This window comes from Myotis brandtii, unplaced genomic scaffold (assembly GCF_000412655.1).
Source record: "Myotis brandtii unplaced genomic scaffold, ASM41265v1 scaffold168, whole genome shotgun sequence".
Taxonomy (NCBI): Eukaryota; Metazoa; Chordata; class Mammalia; order Chiroptera; family Vespertilionidae; genus Myotis; species Myotis brandtii.
Window position 1 is genome coordinate 4,380,909 of NW_005356173.1, and position 4,827 is coordinate 4,385,735.

Sequence of the window (4,827 nt, forward strand, 5' to 3'; positions counted from 1 at the left end):
TGTGACCACTCAGTGTTTGATTTACACACTTAAAAATCAGACCATAGGGGAAACTTCTGTGATAATGTGTTCTGTTGTTCTAGGCAGTGGATGCAGGGTGTGCTAACTGTAAAAACGCAATAACTGTGCACTTTCTGTCTCTTTCTTCTACTTAAGTTGAAACATTTATTTAAAGATCAGGCAATGCAATTTACTTTCTGGTTATCAGTGCTCCATGGAACCCTGGCCCCGAGACATGTTTTGCCAAGAAGAAACAGATTATAGGTCAAGTCATCTTGACGAACGCTGCACACAATTTATTTTAGGGGTTTGCAGTGTCAGCTCCAAACGGAGCTCATCGGTCTCCACACATCCCGGTCGCCACTGACTCATAAATATTCTCCATATCAGTATCACCTGTTCCATATTCCAGGCACTGGCACCAGCACCCATCCACCCAACGGGGTAAGCCAGGAACCCGGGAATTCATTCTGACTCCTCTCTTTCCCCTATCTCCTAAAATTAAATTCTTTCTCCTTTTCACTGCCATCACTCAGCATCACCAGCATCTCTCCTCAAAAACACTACAGGCCTCCTAACAGCTCTGCCTCCATCAACCTGTTCTCTACAGAGTAACCAGAAAGATCTCTGCAAACATGTCAAGATCACTCCCCTTGAGATACAGTCCAAAATCTCCCAAAGGCGTCTAAGTTCCATCGAGATCTGGCTTCAGCCTGGACTTTGACCAGTTTCTTTCATGTTCCAGGTTCTTGCTTTTGCCACTCATCCCTTAACCTGAGCAGCAACTACCCACCCCCAAGTCTCTTTGAGGGCACGCACCCTCTGCTGAGCATTCCTGATTCCCCTCATGGACACCCGGACACCCTAGGTGCAGACCATGCTTTCCTCAACGTCTGTTTTCTACACAGAATGAACTCCACTGGGCAGAGACTGTGTCTTGGCTTGGAGGCTCTACCTCTTTGGAGGCCTCGCTTAGAAGGCATTCAATAAATGCATCTGAATGAATAATAATAGGAAAGGGGGAAGAAAAAAGCCTTTTATGCCTGGCAGGTGTGGCTCAGTGACTGAGTGTCCACCTATGAACCAGGAGGTCACGATTCAATTCCCGGTCAGGGCACATGCCCGGGATGCAGGCTCCATCCCCAGTAGGAACGTGCAGAAAGCAGCTGATCAATGATTCTCTCTCATCATTGATGCTTCTATCTCTCTCCCTCTCCCTTCCTCTCTGAAATAAATTAAATACAGATTTTTTTTAAGTCAAGGATAAATATTTAACAAGGAAAAAAAAAACCCTTTTACACTTTATATAACTCAGAATTTCCCAAACGAAATTGTCCACAGAATCCTTTTCTCATTTAGCTTAGCCCACCAGACTTAGCTTCTCCGAATCCTCCGGGAGAAAGAGGATCCAGCCCAACTCTCATTTCACAGAAGATTCTGAGGCTCACAGAGGTGAAAAGAGCAACCCAGTTAAGTCAGCGCTCTCTGATGTTAGTATTTAGGTACCTGCTCCACTTTTCACAGGATGTGGTCCTGGGGGAAGTGGTTTACTTTCTCTGATATAACTACCTGATGTTATTGTTTTGAGGGTGAAATGAGATAATACTAGTAAAGCTCTTAGCACAGGCGGTAAATCTCAATAAAACGTTGAAGAGAGCGACTTAACTTGGGTACTGCAGACCTAGGACTAAGACTATTTCTATAAAGATCTAGAGCTGAACTCCCCCCCCCCCCGCCGCCCCCCCTTAACCTCTATGATCAGTACTTGTTTTGATATTTCATGTTAATTTCTTTAGGTCAGTAGGGAGGAAAAAAATATGTTCCTCTACCCACTCCAGGTCAGTGCCTGGGGGCCTGTGAAAGAAGATAACAAAAGACAGAGTGGTAAGGGGAAAAAAAGCAAAGCTTATTATGTATGTAAAGCTTATGCGTGCTGGAATATTCAAAGGGACATGGAGCTGATATACCTAACTTAGGAGGGCAGGGGAAGGGAGAGATAAGGCCAAGGCCGGAGGAACAAATGGGTTTCTTTAGGAAAGACAGATGGAATGTTCAGAACAGAGATAAGAAAGCTTGTGATCATGTTTGTCTCTACAGGTTTGAGTGGACTTTCCTGCTTTCTTCAGAGCCATAAAACTTCCCCAGAGAGGGCATTTATGAGTAGACCCACCCAGAGAGGGAATTTATGGCAGCCTTATTTCCCAGAAGCTGCTGCTTTTGGTCAAAGGAGGGAAACTCCAAAAAACGTTTTTTGTGTGTGTTTTTTTTTGTTCATTTGTTGATTCTCAATTGCTTCAGCTCAAAATAATTTTATGCCAAAGTGGCATATTTTGGGGTGGCAGATTCTGATTCCCTCCAAGTCCAATGAGCACTATGAAGGGGGAAAAAAAGCTGATGTGTCCTACCAACTACTAAAGATAGAGACACCAGCAATGTAATATAAATGAGGTAATGTAAAGAAAAGCATAAATTATTATACAAACTACAATGATTACTACCATATAAATTCCCATCTTAGTCAAAAGACAAAATCCCCAAATTTATAAGGTTGTCACTAGAGCAATTATCTACCTCTAAAATACAGCATTTGACATCATTCCTAACATCTTTCTTAATATATTGCCTTTCTTAAATATATGTTTTTTAAATCCCTGAGTCAACTAGCTTAGACTTTAGAAATCTCTAAGCTTTTTGTGCCACCATTTTCTCTAGGACAATTATTAAATATCTTTTATTAAATTTGAGGTTTTCTCTATTTTTCTGAAATTCTCGACCCAGCCTCAATATCCCCAATTTCCAAAGTTTTTCTCACTAATCACAATAGGTAATTAGGAAGTCAGTTCAGGCCTTTTTCCTGGTTTTGTCTTTACAGGAAGAAAGAACAGTAAGTTACTTGAAAAACCCTAAAAAATATTAAATAAGAGCTTCTGTTTGAGTAAGTACAGGGAATCTATCAAACTTTCCCCAAAAGAATTTTTTTTTAATAAAAAAAAGAGGGGAGGCAGGGAGATGGGGGATGAGTGGAGGTGGAAGAAGGCATGGAGGGGATAAATGATGATAAAAAAATAAAATAATTTTAAAAACAACATGAAAATATAAAAAGCAAAACTATCCGTAGAAAAAATTTAGCTCATTACAATATTCCGAAAGGTTTATTTATTCTATATATTTCATATTTTCGTTTTGGGGGCATAATTCCTGTCTGATACATAAAACCAAGGTTCAGTCTCACATCCTCAGGTCCTCAACCAGAAACCCCGTAAGGGAAATAACTTCACGTTTTGTTGGCAGTGTTTTCTGTGTTAAAATACTGAAGTGAGGATAATCTCTCAGTTTGTCCTTAGACTTAAAGTTTCAAAAGTCACTAATGGTTTCATTTTCCCAGGTCTTTAGAGAAATGGGTTTTCCCTGACGAGGGTTGGGGAAAAAAAAGAGCAACTCATGGGTGACTTAAACTGCTGAATACTTCCTTTCTAGCGCACTGGCGGGGTCCCGTGGTGTCTACACTCACAGAGGGAAAGAGGAATTCTTGCTGGAGCCACCTGTTGGCTCCCGCGGGCTCCCTCTCGTTCCCGACCCAGGAGAGAAGTGGGTGTAGGGGGATTTCTGAGGCAGGGGCTCGCAGTGATGAAATGAAGCGCAAAAATGGTACCTGCCAGCAGCGCCGGGAGAGGGACAAGGAAGGCTCCTTTTCTCTCCCGGCGGCGGCCTCACTCGGCCACGTGCCCCTGACACTGACCAGGACAGCAGGGACAGGCGGCTTTGGGGCGGGAGTCAAGCGCGTCCCTGGGTTTGCTGGGTCCGGTAGCCGGTCCCGCCTGGTTCGCCAGGGCGTGGCTCCCAGTTGACCCGCCAGCCGTCCTCACCCAGTCGCGGCTGCCAGAAACCCGCCCCTTTTACTTTCCTATTTAGCTATGCACTACCCACAATGCATTTCTAAAATGATATGCCGGAAAGAGGTTCACATCATTCTTATAAAGACTGCTTTAAAAACAGCGATTTTGTTATAATTACATTCTATTAATAGGAAAGAAGTACACATCATATTTATTATGGTTGTGATTTAAGACATGAAAACTCTTCTAACTGTAAAGAGAATCTGAGTTAGGACTATAAATACTGAGAGACCTCCTTCTACTCACAGTTGGTCCGACGGTTGTGGGTTATTGTTAAGCTGATTAACATTGTCTCCCTCCACACAACCACATTTGACTGACTTCGTATTTTGCCCTAATCACGAGCAATTGCTCACACTGCTTACATACATTAGTCAAAATACACTTGAAAGTATCTTTTAGTTTATTATCTGAAAGGAAAAAACATTCAAGATAGCCTACTTAGATATAATTTTTTCTAGTAAAACTAATTTCCCAGCAGCTGTTAGACATTCACCTGTGCCTGGGGGGAAAAAAACTTATACAAAAAAAATAATTAGCTTTAAACTTATTAAAGAATGTATTCAGTTTTTAGAAATCTTATCATGAAGATTGTTAATTATTAGTTAAACAATGAATATCTACAATAATTAAAGCATAATATGCTAATTAGACTGGGCATCCTTCTGGACATCCTTCCAGACAAAGCTGGGGCTGCGAAGGAAGCCCCGGTAAAAAAGAAGGGTCTCCTACCATTTGCAGCAGCATGGATGGAGCTGGAGAGCATTATGCTAAGCAAAATAAGTCAGTCAGAGAAAGATAAATATCACATGATCTCACTCATTTGTGGATTATAATGAACAACATAAACTGATGAACAAAAACAGATCCAGAGACAGAGAAGCATCAATAAGGTGCTCAAATCTCAGAGGGAAGGTAGGGGAGGGTGGGG

The 4,827-nt window shown here is 41.9% G+C and overlaps 1 long non-coding RNA gene across 1 annotated transcript in view; it reads right to left on the reverse strand.

Moving 5' to 3' along the window:
- Positions 1-4,132: 4,132 nt before the first annotated feature.
- The window catches only part of LOC106725503, a 28,759-nt gene continuing 28,064 nt past the window's right edge, over positions 4,133-4,827 (reverse strand). The window contains exon 4 of the long non-coding RNA XR_001361391.1: positions 4,133-4,216. This is a non-coding gene — a long non-coding RNA (uncharacterized LOC106725503). The remainder of the gene's footprint in view (positions 4,217-4,827) is intronic.